The sequence below is a fragment of the Loxodonta africana genome, chromosome 3, assembly GCF_030014295.1.
Source record: "Loxodonta africana isolate mLoxAfr1 chromosome 3, mLoxAfr1.hap2, whole genome shotgun sequence".
In the NCBI taxonomy this organism is placed as follows: domain Eukaryota; kingdom Metazoa; phylum Chordata; class Mammalia; order Proboscidea; family Elephantidae; genus Loxodonta; species Loxodonta africana.
The window spans coordinates 152,628,150-152,645,745 of NC_087344.1; positions in this window are offsets into that span (position 1 = coordinate 152,628,150).

Below are 17,596 nucleotides of genomic sequence, written 5' to 3' on the forward strand. Positions count from 1 at the left end.
TGGAGCTCTGAGAAGCCCATGTTCTCTCATCTTTCCCTGTAAAGTCCTCCCCTTCAGGGATCATTCCCAACTGCCATTCCCTCTCGGCTTTCTCCAAAAGGCCCTCAAGTCCAAAAGTCGTGGAGGAAGTTCCCTCATCTGGGCTATGCCTTTGTGAGGCAGCAGCATGTGGGGAAGTAAATGCAGGATCCAGGGCCCTGGACAAGGTTGTGAGATTGCCAGTGGGAGGAGAGGCGCCCAGGGTGAGGAGCACCTAGCACTAGCGATTCCTCTAACTTAAAAAAGGGATGAGGAGGAGCCAAGATGGCAGAATAGACATACTCTTCCCCCGCAAGCGCTCTTTACAACAAAGACCTGAAAAAACAAGTGAAACCAGTATATTTATGACAAGCTAGGAGCCCTGAGCATCAAAGGCAAGCTTAGAAAACAAACAGAGGGGCAGGGGGAGGAAGAGATGGTTCAGAAGCAGAGAGGAGTTACCAGACCTGAATTGCGGGGAGCCCTCAGGCACCATTCCTGGAGCTGCGGTGGCGGGCTGGTACTAGCCTTCTGCTGCAATTTCCTTAGGGAGAAGCAGCCAGCCACACACCCTCCTCACACCTCTGGAACCAGAGAAGAATGGCACTCTCAGCAAATGCTAAGTACTTGTGTATATTTTATCATCCCCCCACTCCCAAGCCGGCTTCAGCAGCTGAATTCCCCAGGCCTGAGAAAGGCACTGTTGAATGCGTAGAGCCATCCTGCCAGCCTTGGAGAAGGAAAAAATTTGCAATGGGGGGAAAAGATAATTTGCCAGCTTCACTAACCAGGGGAGCTCAGGACAGAAGCAGCTCCTGTCCAGGCATAAACGGTCTGTGGGCTTTGAGCACCTTTTCCCTCTGCATGGACCTGTGTGTGCCTATTTCAGGAGAGTAGGCCCTTACTGGCAGATTCCAACCATTTCACCTGTGCGGTGGAGAGGTGGGTGTTTGATGTTTGACATTGCTTTTTGCCTGTTAAACTGGGTCCTCACCTACCCACATGAGGGGCCTAAGGACCAGTAGCTCCATTCAGGTCACCCAATCACCCGTGACAAGGGTCCAAGGATAACTGGTACCTCCCAGTCCTTACAACCAAAAACGTTGGGTGCCCATGGCCCATCTGCCGAACCCACCCACCTGCATGCTTTAGGGAACAGGGATACACTTTCCTCAGAGACACTCAGGGGTCAGCTCTCAGCTCCCAGCCTTGTTCAGAGCGTGACTCCCTGCTGCAATCAGATACCTGTACAATCACCCCTGCGCCTCTAAGACTGTAGGACAAAGCCTATACCACACACTTGATGATCTGAATTCATACAAGAAAACTGAATGGACTCCTAGACTGGTATACCTGATAACAGCTCTAGCCATCTGGGGACAGGATGTCAGAGCTCCAAAGGCGAAAATAATCAAGCTAGCTCACTCAAGCAACCCATTTGGGCATATCAAAACAAAACAAAGCAAGAAGCTACAAAACAGTAAGCAAGCATAAACTAATACAATAACTTATAGATGGCTCAGAGACAACAGTCAATATCAAGTCACATTAAGAAACAGACCATGATCACCTCAACAAGCTCTCAAAACAAAGAATCCAGGGATCTTCTAGATGAAAGTGCATTCCTGGAATTACCAGAGGCAGAATACAAAAGATTAATATAGAGAACCCTTCAAGACATCAGGAAGGAAATGAGGCAATAGGCAGAACAAGCCAAAGAACACACAGATAAAGCAATTGAAGAAATTAGAAAGATTATTCAGGAACATGATGAAAAATTTAATAAGCTGGAAAAATCCATAGACAGCAATCAGAAATTCAGAAGATTAATGATAAAATTACAGAAGTAGATAACTCAATAGAAAGTCAGAGGAGCAGAAATGAGCAAGTAGAAGCCAGAATTTCTGAACTTGAAGAAAAATCACTTGGCACTAATATATTTGAAGAAAAATCAGATGAAAGAATTAAAAAAAAAAAAAAAAAAGGAAGAAGAAACCTTAAGAATCATGTGGGACTCTATCAAGAGAAATAACCTAAGAGTGATTGGAGTACCAGAACAGGGAGGGATAAGAGAAAATACAGAGAGAATTGTTGAAGATTTGTTGGCAGAAAACTTCCCTAATATCATGAAAGATGAGAAGATATCTATCCAAGATGCTCATTGAACTCCACATAAGATAGATGTTAAAAGAAAGTCATCACCAGAAGAACTAGATGCTGCCCAGCTACAACCGATGACTGCCCTGACAGGGAACACAACAGAGAACCCCTAAGGGAGCAGGAAAGCAGTGGGATGCAGACCCCAAATTCTCATAAGACCAGAGTTAATGGTCTGACTGAGCCTAGAAGGACCCCGGTGGTCATGGCCTCCAGACCTTCTGTTGCCCCAGGACAGGAATCATCCCCAAAGCCAACTCTTCAGACATGGATTGGACTGCACAATGGGTTGGAGAGGGATGCTGGTGAGGAGTGAGCTTCTTGGATCAGTGGACACTTGAGACTATGTTGGCATCTCCTGCCTGAAGGGGAGATAAGAGGGTGGAGGGGGTTAGAAGCTGGTGAAATGCACATGAAAAGAGAGAGTGGAGGGAGAAAGCCCACTGTCTCATTAGGGGGAGAGTAATTGGGAGTGTGTAGCAAGGTGTACATGGGTTTTTGTGTGAGAGATTGACTTGATTTGTAAACTTTCACTTAAAGCACAATAAAAATTATTTAAAAAAAAGAAAGTCATCAAAATATATTATAATCAAACTTGCCAAAACCAAGATAAAGAAAATTTTAAGAGCAGCTAGGAATAAACTAAAAGTCACCTACAAAGGAGAGCCAATAAGAATAAACTCAGACTACTTGGCAGAAACCATGCAGGCAAGAAGGCAATGGGATGACTTATTTGAAAAACTGAAGGAAAAAAATTGCCAACCAAGAGTCATATATCCAGAAAAACTGTCTTTTAAATATGAAGGTGAAATTAGGACATTTCCAGATAAACAGAAGTTTAGGGAATTTGTAAAAACCAGTGCAAAACTACAAGAAATACTAAAGGGAGTTCTTTGGTTAGAAAATCAATAATATCAGGTATCAACCCAAGACTAGAACACTGGAAAGAGCAATCAGAAGTCAACCCAGACAGTGAAATAAAAAAAAAAAAAGCAAGATTTAAAAAAAAGCTCAAAACAGGGTAACAGCTATGTTATTATATAAAAGAAGATAGTATTAAAACAATAAAGAGGGACCAAGAAATGTAATCATAGATCTTCCATATGGAGAGTAAGATACGGCAATACAAAGAAATAAAAGTTAGGTTTAAATTTAGAAAAATAGGGGTAAATAATAAGGTAACCACAAAGGAGGCAAACTATCCTACTCATCAAAATAAAATACAAGAAAAAAAATAGAGACTCAGCAGAAACAAAATCAACAATTACAAATATGAGGAAAGGACAATATATAAAGATAATCTACTCAGCACATAAAATTAAGTGGGAAAAAGAAACTGTCAACAACACACAAAAAAAGACATCAAAATGATAGCACTAAATCATAAAAAAAAAAAAAAATTACCTATCCATAATTATGCTGAATGTAGATGGACTAAATGAACCAATAAAGACACAGAGGGTGGCAGAATGGATTAAAAAACATCATCCATCTATATGCTGCCTACAAGAGACACTCTTTAGACTTAGGGACACAAACAAACTAAAACTCAAAGGATGGAAAAAAATATATCAAGCAAACAACAATCAAAAAAGAGCAGAAGTGGCAATATTAGTTTCTGACAAAATGGACTTTAAAGTTACATCCATTGTAAGGATAAGGAAGGACACTATATAATGATTGAAGGGACAATATACCAAGAAGACTCGACAGCACTGGGTTATACCAAGAAGACATAACCATATTAAATATTTATGCACCCAATGACAAGGCTGCAAGATACATAAAACAAACTCTATCAGCATTGAAAAGTGAGACAGACAGCTCCACAATAATGGTAGGAGACTTCAACATACCACTTTTGGTGAAGGACAGGATATCCAGAAAGAAGCTCAATAAAGACACGGAAGATCTAAATGCCACAATCAACCAACTTGACCTTATAGACATATGCAGAACACTCCACCCAACAGCAACCAAGTATACGTTCTTTTCTAGTGCACATGGAACTTTCTCTAGAATAGACCACATATTAGGTCATAAAGCAAGCCTTAGCAGAATCCAAAACATTGAAATACTACAAAGCATTTTCTCTGACCCTAAGGCCATAAAAGTGGAAATCAATAACAGAAAAAGCAGGAAAAAGAAATCAAACACTTGGAAACTGAACAATACCCTGCTCAAAAAAGACTGGATTATACAGGACATTAAGGATGGAATAAAGAAATTCATAAAATCCAATGAGAATGAAAACACTTCCTATTAGAACCTGTGGGACACAATGAAAGCAGTGCTCTGAGGTCAATTTATATCAATAAATGCACACATCCAAAAAGAAGAAAGGGCCAAAATCAAAGAATTATCCCTACAACTTGAACGAATAGAAAGACAACAACAAAAGAAACCCTCAGGCACCAGAAGAAAACAATAAAAATTAGAGCAGAACTAAATGAAATAGAAAACAGAAAAACAATTGAAAGAATTAACAAGACCAAAAGCTGGTTCTCTGAAAAAATCAACAAAATTGATAAACCATTGGCCAAACTGACAAAAGAAAAACAGGAGAGGAAGCAAATAACCTGAATAAGAAATGAGATGGGCAGTATTACAACAGACTCAACTGAAATCAGATTACCATGAAAAATTGTACTCCAACAAATTTGAAAACCTAGAAGAAATGGATGAATTCCTAAAAACACACTATCTACGTAAACTAACACAAACAGAGGTAAAACAACTAAATAGACCCATAACAAAAGAAGAGATCGAAAAGGTAATCAAAAAACTCCCAATAAAAAATCCCTGGCCCTGATGACTTCACCAAAGAGTTCTACCAAACTGTCCAAGAAGAGTTAACACCACTACTACTAAAGGTATATCAGAACATAGAAAAGGACGGAATACTACCAAAATCATTCTATGAAGCCACCATATCCCTGATACCAAAACCAGGTAAAGACACCACAAAAAAAGAAAATTACAGACCTATATCCCTCATGAATTTAGATGCAAAAATCCTCAACAAAATTCTAGCCAATAGAATTCAACAATATATCAAAAAAATAATCCACCAAGACCAAGTGGAATTCATACCAGGTATGCTTTTTTTTTTTTTTTAATGCAGGGATAGTTCAACATTAGAAAAACAATTAATGTAATCCATCACATAAATAAAACAAAAACAAGAATCACATCATTTTATCAATTGATGCAGAAAAGGCATTTGACAAAGTTCAACACTCATTCATGACAAAAACTCTCAGCAAAATAGGAATAGAAGGAAAATTCCTCAACATAATAAAGGGCATTTATACAAAGCCAACAGCCAACATCATCCTAAAAGGAGAGAGCCTGAAAGCATTCCTCTTGAGATCGGGAACCAGACAAGGATGTTCTTTATCACCGCTCTTATTCAACATTGTGCTGGAAGTCCTAGCCGGAGCAATTAGGCTAGGTAAAGAAGTAAAGGGCATCCAGATTGGCAAGGAAGAAGTAAAATTATCTGCATTTGCAGATGACATGATCTTATACACAGAAAACCCTAAGGAATCCTCCAGAAAACTACTGAAACTAATAGAAGAGTTCAGCAGAGTATCGGGATATAAGATAAACATACAAAAATCAGTTGGATTCTTCTACACCACCGAAAAGAACATCGAAGAGGAAATCGCCAAGTCAAAACCATTTACAGTAGCCTCCAAGAAAATAAGATACTTAGGAATAAATCTTGCCAGAGATGTAAAAGACTTATACAAAGAAAACTACAGTGAGCTTTGCAAGAAATCAAAAGAGACCTACATAAGTGGAAAAACGTACCTTGCTCATGGATAGAAGACCTAACATCATAAAAATGTCTATTCTACCAAAAGTGATCTCTACATTTAATGCAATTCTGATCCAAATCCCAACGACATTCTTTAATGAGATGGAGGAACAGATCACCAACTTCATATGGAAGGGAAAGAGGCCCCAGATAAGTAAAGCATTGCTGAAAAAGAAGAACAAAATGGGAGGCCTTACTCTACCTAATTTTAAAGCCTATTATACTGCCACAATAGTCAAAACAGCCTGGTACTGGTATAACAACAGATACATAGACCAATGGAACAGAATTGAGAATCCAGACATAAATCCATCCACATGTGAGCAGTTGATATTTGACAAAGGCCCCAAAACAGTTAAATGGGGAAAAGACAGTCTTTTTAACAAATGGTGCTAGCATAACTGGATATCCATCTGCAAAAAAATGAAACAATACCCATACCTCACTCCAAGCACAAAAACAAGCTCAAAATGGAACAAAGACCTAAATATAAAATCTAAAACGATAAAGATCATGGAAGAAAAAATAGAGACAAGGTTAGGAGCCCTAATACATGGCATAAATAGTATACAAAACATTACTAATAATACAGAAGAAAAACTAGATAACTGGGAGCTTCTAAAAATCAAACACCTATGCTCAACCAAAGACTTCACCAAAAGAGTAAAAAGATTACCTACAGATTGGGAAAAAGTTTTTAGCTATGACATTTCCCATCAACCCCTGATCTCTAAAACCTACATGATACTGCAAAAACTCAACTGCAAAAACACAAATAACCCGATTAAAAAATTGGGAAAAGATATGACAGATACTTCCCTAAAGAAGACATTCAGGTAGCTAACAGATACGTGAGGAAATGTTCACCATCATTAGCCATTAAGAGAAATGCAAATCAAAACTACAATGAGATTTCATCTCACACCGACAAGTTTGGCATTAATCCAAAAAACATAAAACAATAAACGTTGGAGAGACTGTGGAGAGATTGGAACACTTACACGCTGCTGATGGGAATGTAAAATGGTACAACCACTTTGGAAATCGATTTGGTGCTTCCTTAAAAAACTAGAAATAGAACTACCACACAATCCAGCAATCCCACTCCTTGGAATATATCCTAGAGAAATAAGAGCCTTTATACGAACAGACGTAGGCAGACCCATGTTCACTGCAGCACTGATTACAATAGCAAAAAGATGGAAGCAATCAAGGTGCCCATCAGTGGATGAATGGATAAATAAATTATGGTATATTCACAGGATGGAATACTATGCATTGATAAAGAACAGTGATGAATCTATGAAACATTTCATAACATGGGGGAATCTGGAAGGCATTATGCTGAGTGAAATTAGTCAGTTGCAAAAGGACAAATGTTGTATAAGACCACTATTATAAGAACTCAAGAACAGTTTAAACAGAGAAGAAAATATTCTTTGATGATTATGAGAGGGGGTAGGGAGGGAGGGTAGGAGAGGGGTATTCACTAATTAGATAGTAGAAAGAACTACTTTAGGTGACTGGAAAGACAACACACAATACAGGCTAGGTCAGCACAACTCGACTAAACCAAAAGCAAAGAAGTTTCCGGAATAAACTGAATGCTTTGAAGGCCAGCGTAGCAGGGGCAGGGGTTTGGGGACCATGGTTTCAGGGGACATCTAAGTCAATTGGCATAATAAAATCTATTAAGAAAACATTCTGCATCCCACCTTGGAGAGAGGCATCTGGGGTCTTAAACGCTAGCAAGCGGACATCTAAGATGCATCAATTGGTCTCAACCCACCTGGATCAAAAAAGAATGAAGAACACCAAGAACACAAGGTAATTACAAGCCCAAGAGACAGAAAGGGCCACATAAACCAGAGACTACATCAGCCTGAGATCAGAAGAGCTAGATGGTGCCTGGCTACAACCGATGACTGCCCTGACAGGGAACACAACAGAGAACCCCTGAGGGAGCAGGAGAGCAGTGGGATGCAGACCCCAAATTCTTGTAAAAAGACCAGACTTAATGGTCTGACTGAAACTAGGACTCTGGTGGTCATGGCCCCCAGACCTTCTGTTAGCCCAGGACAGGAACCATTCCCAAAGCCAACTCTTCAGACAGGGATTGGACTGGACAGTATGTTGGAAAGGGATATTGGTAAGGAGTGAGCTTCTTGGATCAGGTGGACACTTGAGACTATGTCAGCATCTCCTCCCTGGAGGGGAGATGGGAGGGTAGTGGGGGTTAGACGCTGGCAAAATGGACACAAAACGTGAGAGTGGATGGAAGGAGCGGGCTGTCTCATTGAGGGGAGAGCAGATGGGGATATGTAGCAAGGTGTATGTAAGTTTTTGTGTGAGAGCCTGACTTGATTTGTAAACTTTCACTTAATGCACAATAAAATTTTTTTAATTAATTAATTAATTAAAAGTAAAAAAAGGGAGGGGGACGAGGAGGTGGAATGCATACGTAGAAACAAAGATACCTTAGATGGAAATCTCTTTCATCCAAGGCCTCAAGGCCTGAACTGAACTGCGAATGTCCCCCTAAAATCTTCTAAGTGAACAATTTAGAATAGCTTACAGCTGCTCAGATTAACACGATGGCTCTGGAATTTCTCCTTAGTGCACCTATGTCAGTAAAAATACATAGCCGTATCCAACATTGTATTCCTTCCACACTGCTTCCACCCCCTTAGGATCCATTTCCAATAAATGTACCCCAGGATTTCTGTTCATATATAATGGCAAAAATCTTGTAGTATTTCTGGTCGAAGACCGAAGATGGAAGAAGAATTGACGCCTTTGAATTGTGGCGTTGGAAAAGAATATTGAATATACCATGGACTGCCAGAAGAACGAATAAATCCGTCTTGGATGAAATACAACCAGAATGCTCCTTAGAAGCAAGGATGGCGGACTGCGTCTTACATACTTTGGACATGTTGTCAGGAGGGATCAGTTCCTGGAGAAGGACATCATGCTTGGTAAAGCAGCGGGTCAGCGGAGAAGGGGAAGGCCCTCAACGATGTGGGTTGACACAGTGGTTGCAACCATGAGCTCAAGCATAACAACGATTGTAAGGATGGCGCAGGACCGGGCAGTGTTTTGTTCTGTTGTGCATAGGGTCGCTATGAGTCGGAGCCGACTCAACGCACCCCCCCCCCACCACCACCACCTCTGGTTGTATTTCACCTTCCCATGGGTCACCACACTTTGTGCATTTCCCTCTGGGGCTTTTCAGGACTTGAGTCTTATTATAGTCTAAAGTAGTGAGAAAATGTAGCAATCTACTGGAGGAGGAGTAAAAGGAAGCTGTGCCTGGTTTCAAACCAGGACCTTTCACGTGTGGGGCGAACGTGATAATGACTACATTACCGAAACCAGGCGGTTGCTGAAACTTAAAGATCCATCTATGAAAATGTTTTTTCTGTCACCCCAGCAATGATCTCATCCTGTTCATACTTGCTTAAATCAGACATCAAGAAGCCCTAATGATTGAAGTAGTTTTGAAATAACAGGAATGTTTTTATCTGGAGCCCACCAGGGCATGAGGGCAGCCGGGGCTAGAAGTTCATACTAGCACACGGCACCCCTGGCCCCCACTGTCAGGGAAAACTGGATAAATCTCTGCCCGAACCTTCTCTACAGACTGAATGGAATGGGTGTTAGGTTCCTGAAGGTGCAAGAGGAGCCTCGTGGAAGTACAAAACCCTTCCCTCTGGCCCTCGAGGAGAGGCTCTGAAGAGACTAGTCTTGAGGGATATTGCCAAAGGAAGGCAGCAACAGCGACACTACCAAATAATCTTGAGATGTTTGCAAGCTACTCTCAAATGATGCGGCAAATACATGTATATGGAGAAAGATCGACAATGCAAGTGTGGGAAAATGTTAATTGGCGAGTCTATGTGAAGAATATATGAAGTTACTGTTATTGCAACTTTTTTGTATTTTAGAACATCCCAAGTTCTAATTTGCCGTCTTTATTTTTTTTACTTTATTTATTTATTTCTTGTACTTTAGATGAAGGTTTGCAGAACAAACTAGTTTCTCATTAAACAGTACACACATTGTTCTATGACACTGGTTAACAAGCCCACAACATGAGGTATTCCTTCCTGCCTTCCAGTCCCTGCCGGAGGGCTGGTGCACCCCTTTAGGCTTGTTTGTTCCATGGGCCTGTTCAATCTTTGGCTGAAGGGTGAACCTCAGGAGTGACCTCTTTACTGAGTTGAAAGGGTTTCCAGGGGCCACACTCTCAGGGTTTCTCCAGTCTCTATCAGGCAGCAAGTCTGGTCTTTCTTTTAGAGGTAGAGTTTTGTTCTACATTTTTCTTCAGCTCTGTTGGGACCCTCTATTGTGATTCCTGTCAGAGCAGTCAGTGGTGGTAGCTGGGCACCATCTAGTTTTACTGGATTCAGTCTGGTGGAGGCTAAGGCTATGGTAGATGTGGTCCATTAGTCCCTTGAACTAATCTTTCCCTTGTATCTTTAGTTTTCTTCATTCTTCCTTGCTTTCTTGCTCCTGAGACCAGTGGAGTATCTTAGTTGGCCACTCATAGGCTTTTAAGACCCCAGATGCTACTCACCAAAGTAGAATGTAGAACATATTCTTTACAAACTGGGCTATGCCAATTGAGCTGGATGTTTCCCTACAGCCCTCAGCCCAGCAATTTGGTCCCTCAGGGAGTTTGAATGTGTCTATGGAGCTACCATGGCCTTGCCTTTTACAGGCTGTGCTGGCTTCCCCAGTATTGTGTACTGTCTTACCCTTCTCCAAAGTTTCCACTTATCTATTGTCTATTAAGTGTTTTTCCATCTGCAACCCTCCCCTCCCTCATAACCATCAAAGATTGTTTCTTTTTGTATGTAAACCTTTTCATGAGTTTTTACAGTAGTGGTCTCATACAAAATTTTCCTTTTGTGATTGACTTATTTCACTCAGCATAATGTCCTCCAGATTCATCCATGTTATGAGATGCTTCACAGATTTATCATTGTTCTTCATCGTTGCATAATACTCCATTGTGCATATGTACCACAGTTTATTTATCCATCCACCCGTTGAAGGGCATCTAGGTTGTTCCCATCTTTTTGCAATTGTGAACAATGCTGCAGTTAACATTGGTGTCCGTATTCGTGTGACTACTCCTATTTCTCTAGGATATACCCCTAGGAGTGGGATTGCTTGATCATATGGTATTTCTATTTCTAGCTTTCTAAGGAAGTGCCATATCGTTTTCCAAAATGGTTGTATCATATTGCATTCCCACCAGCAGCGTATAAGAGTTTTGATCTCCCTGCAGCCCCTCCAACTTTTGTTATTTCCTGTTTTATTGATTCGTGCCAGTAATGCTGGGGGTAAGATGGTATCTCATTGTGGTTTTGATTTGCATTTCTCTCATGGCTAGAGATTGTGAACACTTCCTCCTGTGTCTGTTGGCCACTTGAGTATCTTTGAAGTGTCTGTTCATTTCCTTTGCCCATTTTTTAATTGGATGGTTGATTTGTCTTTTTATTGTAGAGGTGTTAGATTTTCTTGTAGATTTTAGAGCTTAGACCTTTGTCTGATTTGTAATAGCCCAAAATTTTTTCCCAGTTCGTAGGTTCTCTTTTTATTCTTTTGGTAGAGTCTTTTGATGAGCATAAGTGTTTACTTTTTAGAAGAGGTCAGTTATCTAGCTTATCCCCTGGAGCTTGTGTGTTGTTGGTTGTGGTTTGTATCCTGTTAATGTCGTGTATTAGGGCCTGTAGCATTGATCCTATTTTTTCTTCTAAGAATTTCATATTTATATTTAGGTCTTTGATATATTTTGAGTTAGTTTTTGTGTATGGTGTGAGGTATGTGTCTTGTTTCATTTTTTTGCAGATGGACATCCAGTTTTGCCAGCACCATTTGTTAAAAAGCCTGTCTTTTCCCCATGTGATGGACTTCGGACCCTTGTCGAAGATCAGGTGACCATAGGTGGATGGATTTACATCTGGGTTCTTAATATGCCCTCTTTGGATGAAAATTCTGAAAGTACAGGTTAGGTTTTTGAGACGAGGAGAACAAGAGCAGAAGTGTTTCCAGCAACCAGGGCAGGATGCAGCTCTTACAGCTCCCAGGTTCTTAACAACTGTCCATCGACTCTCACTACTGCCAGCCTGGGTGATGATTAGGCTCTGAAGCCAGGCCATGAGGTCACTGGCCTGTGTTCAGTTTTAGTCTACTTTTAGCACTCTGTGCGGCACAGCTAAACACACATTCTCTGAGCCTCAGTTTCTTTGTCGGTAAAATGGGGACTTGACTCTCAGAGGGTGATGAACTGAATCCTTTCAGTTTCTGATCTCTGAACTGGCGCAAGGGGTTCTCCTGAAAATGGCATGTGTGTGGGCTCCTTTTTGTTCCCTGACCAGCTCAATTAGTAAAGCATGGAACTCTTAATATTGTTTCTTTGTCTTGAGCCCCAAATGAGGACACAGATTCATTTTCTTTGTTTCTGTCATGCAAATCAACCTCTTCCATAGTTGTGCTCTTCGTGAGGGAAAGCCAAGTGGGCATTACAGAAAAAAGACTTCCTGGCTTTCAGCGGCATAGTACCCTCTTCAGTGGCAGCCAGTGGAGAAGATTCAGGCTATAGAAGAGAACCTAAAGGGACTTCAGATCTAAAGTTAACAGGAAGTTGGCCTTGTCTTCTATCAGCTGGTTGTAGCCAGTTATCCCATCTGACTTGGAGCAAAGGAATGAAATCAGGTTCCTAGTGTTTAGTAGAGTTGAGGTAATTGAACTCCTCACCCTTGTTTCTTGTGAATCAAAGATGCAACAAGCACTCTTCCTCCATCGCTCCCCTTACTCCCCGCCGCCCCCCCCCCCCCCGCCGCTTTTTTTAAGGTAGGGAAGTAAAAGGCATCTGTTCAGCCCGGTTTTGAACCACAGACCTTTTGCTTGTGAGACGAACGTGGTAACCACTACATGACGGGAAACTGGAGATTGTTGAAAGTTAACCATCCATCCATAGAAATTGTAAGCCTGCCTTCTTAAACTTCTCTGTCTTTCAATGTATGAAATTCAGTCCTATTTTGGAATTCAACTGCCAGCAGCAAAGTGCTAAGAAAAGGCCTCAGGAAGCACTGAGCAAACCCTTCAGGCAAAGGAGACTGCAGCTCCAGATAGACCCTGGCTTAGGCTTCGGTGCCTACCCATGAAATAAAGACCATGGTGCCCCACACCATAGCTTTGAAGTCTCACATAAAACGCAAAGGAAAGTAGGAGCAAGAGAAAGAGATAAACGAAGAGGCATGAAAGCTAAGTCTTGAGAGAAATGACCAATCAAGGCAAATGCAATAAGTCAGGATCTATCAGGAGCCTCAGTCTCCTTTGCCTGAAGGGTTCCCTCCACGCTTCTTGAAGCCCTTTTCTAGCACTTTGCTGCTGGCAGTTGAATTTTGAAATGGGATTAAATTTCATACATTGAAAGCCAGAAAAGTTAAAGAAGGTAGGCTTACCATTTTCACAGATGTATCATTTAGTTCTAGCAAACCACCTGGTTTCTGTAATATAGTGGTTATCACGTTCACCTCTCTCAAGAAACGTCTCGGGTTGAAAACCCAACAGAAACAGTTTCCTTTTACTCTTCCTCAGGGAAGATTGCTGAAACCTTGGTTGCGTATTGGTTAAGAGCTACTAAGGCTGCTAACCAAAAGGGGTCGGCGGTTTGATCCAACAGGTGCTCCTTGGAAACCCTATGGGGGCAGTTCTACACTGACATTTAGGGTCGCAGTGAGTTGGAATGCACACGAGGGCAATGGATTTGGTTTTTGGTTTTTAATATCTATAATCAGACTCAAGTCCTGGAAAGTCCCAGAGGAAAATGCACAAAGTGTGGTGACCCACGGGAAGGTGAAATACAACCAGAGGTACTACACGATTTTTTGCCGTTATATATGAACAGAAATCCTGGGCGTTTCTATGCAAATGGTTCCTAAGAGGTAGAAGCAGGGTGGAGGAATATAATGTTGGAAACGGCTAGGTTTATTTATTGATATAGATGCACAGAGTAGAAATTTTAGAGCCACTGTGTTAGTTTGAGAAGCTGTGAGAGATTTTAAGTTGTTCACTTAAACCAGTTTACTGAAAACTTACACCAAAGTTAGCCTACAGTAAATGAAGTTGAAATGCCAGAATATCTTTGATATATTTATTGTAGAGGAAAATACCAAAAGGCTTAGGAAGATTAGAATGCTACAGTAAATTTCACCTGCCATCCACAGTCGCAGGGGAGACAGTTTGCAGTTTGATATAAACCAAAGTAACAGCCTACTTTAAAAAATAAAAAATTCATAGTCTTTATAATACATAACAATCTACTTTTACCATTTATAATATCCACAACAGCCCATAAATTACAAACTTACTACATAAAAGAAAGGAAAGGTGGTGCATGGTCAAAATAAGACAATTGTGGGAGACTGACCATGACAGGTCAGCTATGTGTTGCAAGTATGAAGCAAGTAATTTTAAACTATAATTATAACTGTACATCAGGTTGTAAAGGAAAAGAAAAACCATAATAAATTAAAAGATAGTTTTATCAGGAAATAAAAATTATAAAGGAAGGTGTTACCACCTGCAGGGAAGGAGTCCCACATATGGAGAATAGCAAGCTGTATAACAATGCCTGTCGTGGGGAGCAACAACACTAGGATGTCTACCCACTCCATGGCTTGTAGGGGTCCCAATATAATAAACAGGACACACATAGGCATTCATCATGTCCAGTAAAGCGACAGACCAACGCTTTACTTACTTAGGAAAGAGACAGAGCGAGGTCAGCTTCAGTAGTGGGTGTTAGTCCCCCATCCTCAGCAGGTCTCAGTCAGCAGTGGACATAGGGAGATGGTCTGCCTATGCCCCTCCGGTGCTGCAGGAAAGGCAGCCATTCCCCCCCTCTGGGGACAGATCTAGAAGTGGGATAAAGCACACACTTAGCTGGGCAATTTCTAGAAATGTTGACATGTACTCATGAAATGTCTTCTCGTTTGACGGGGTTTTGAGATTCTGTGCAGGGCTCTTCTGCATCAGACCCTTGCAGCGCACCACAACCCCAAAAACAAAGGGGAAGATTCCTCTACGTGACAGTCCTTATGGGCTCTCCAATCGATGCCAACCCATTACGACCCTTTATGACAAAGTAAAACTGCCCCTAGGATTTCCTAGGCTGTAATCTTTGCCGGAGTGGATCGCAATGTCTTCCCTCTAGCCTAGCGGCTTGTGGGTTGTGGGTTCGAACCGCCGACCTTCCGGTTAATTGACAAGCGCTCAACCATTGGTGCCAGCAGTGCTACTCTGCGGGTTAGGGACGCTTTGCAAAAAAATTTAAAAAAGGACTCCTAAACAGGGAATAGAACTCAGGTCTCGGCGGGGTAAAGCTCCAAACCCTAACCACTGGATCACAAGAGACTTGAACGGCTTTTTTTGTACCCTCTGAGAGTGTTTAATGGTTTTGGCACTGATCCTGCAAAGTCCTGGCCCGCCTACCTTTCCGGATGCGCTCTGCTCCTTTAGGGATCGTCCCCAAAGGTCGCTTTCTTCCTGCTTTCTCTAAAAAAAAACGAGCCCGCACGCGAGGCACCAGTTGCTTTGGCGATCCAGTGACACGCTCGCAAAGAAAATTAATCAAAGAAAACTACTTTTAAGCTAGAATTTTATATGCAGCTAAACTGTCAAACACATGCGACAGTGAATTAGAGATATTTACTTCTAAAATCAAAAAGAGAGTGAAAAGCAAGAAAGAGGAAGAGATGGAATCTGAGCAACAGGAAATCCAACACCATGGTGGAGGGAAGGGAAACTCCAGGATGACAGGCATGCAGCTGGTGCAGAGAGGAATCAGAGATGTGTGCAGAAGGGTGGAGAATGCCATGTGGGAAGTGTCTGGAAAAAAATTAAAACTGAGCATTACATGATATTTATTGGCAGTTTGGGAAATTCAAATAATTCAGGATGTTGAACTAGTCTGGGATACTGATTGACTCCCCCCAAATCAATCCTGGAGTAATTATAAGATCAAGAGGGAAACATGACTTCCAGATGTATGAAGAATTGTAAACCTTTTGAGAGACTGCAAAGGAGCCATGGTGTTGCAACAGCAAAGACCTCGGCTGCTTAACTGCTTGGTCAGCAGTTCAAACCTACCCAGCAACTCCACAGGAGAAAGATCTGGTGATTTGCTCTGGTAACGATTAAGTGAAAACTAAACCCATTGCTGATGACTTCATTCTGACTCATAGCGCCCTTACAGGACAGGGTAGAACTGCCCTCAGAGGCTTTCCAATGCCACATCTTCCTTCTGCAGAGAGGATGGAGGGTTCTGTCTGCTGACCTTTTGGTTGGCAGCCAGGCACTAACTAATTCACCACCAGGACTCCTTCCATAAAGATTACAACCTAGGAAATCCTATGGGCAGTTCTACTTTGTCATATGGGGTTGCCATGAGTTGGAATCGACTCCACAGCACCCAACAACAACAATAACAACAGAGAGACTATGGGCTATTTTGAACTGATGTGTGGAAGGTGATGTGCAGAGGTAGTAGAGGACAAGATGGAGAAAAGCATTTGAAGTTCCATGCTTGCATCTCACTCCAGTGGCCTGGATCAATCATTTCTTGCCCCTTCGAGAAACAATCAGGTGCACCGAAGCCACCAATGTGGTAGCTGTGATATGACACCTAGGACCCACACAAGCTTTGCTGAAGAAAATAGTTTATGAAAAATGATGAGGACAAACCACATGCCCCCAGGCATTCCTTTTCCGGAGTCTCCGCCTCCAAACTTCAAGAGCTAAAGAGTGCCACGACCTCCTCCCAATGTTGCTTAACCACAAGCATTAAAAATGATACCCAGATCTGAAGATTCACTTACCTGGGGGAGTGTAAAACAGGAGTGAGAAACACGATTTTGCTGTAAATGTTGCTGTCCACTTATGGCTCATTTTTGTCCTTAATTTTACCAAGACCAGCAGAGCATCAGAAAGAAAGAAAGGTCTGAGTCCCCTCTGCACAGCTCACCTCATCTTGAGAATTTCCCCCCACAAGCCTCCCTCTTCTTCGGGCCCCAAAGGCCTCCCCATCCGGGATATCCCTTCAGTCCATAGCTTCTCTACTTTCAGGAATTTCATTCCTTGTTCTTTACTCCATAGTGAAACGTGGCCCAGTGGTCAGTTCAAGTTCTAGGACTTGCATCAGTGACTAGACGACACTTTAGAATCCAGGGATCCACCAGGAGAAAAGATAAAAGAAACAGTGGTTTGGATTTCAAGTATGCAAAGCTACAGAGACCCACCCACCTCACCTGTCTTTTCAAAGACCCGGTCTAGCCACGTGGTTGCTGCTCTGCATGCTGAGTACTAAGCCCTTCAGGATCACCGAAGGTCCCCCCAAAAAAGGTTCAGATCAACTCCTTAATGTCTTCTGCTCCAGAAATAACTTCAAGTGTATAGTTCTCATTTTCCTTCCTTTTCCGCTCCTGCAGCGGGAGGGAAATGTCTTGCCTGTTTAGTGGAGAATCAATCCAGCGGAGCAGGAAGTTTAACAGCATTGGGCACTTGAGGGAGGGACCAAAAGCC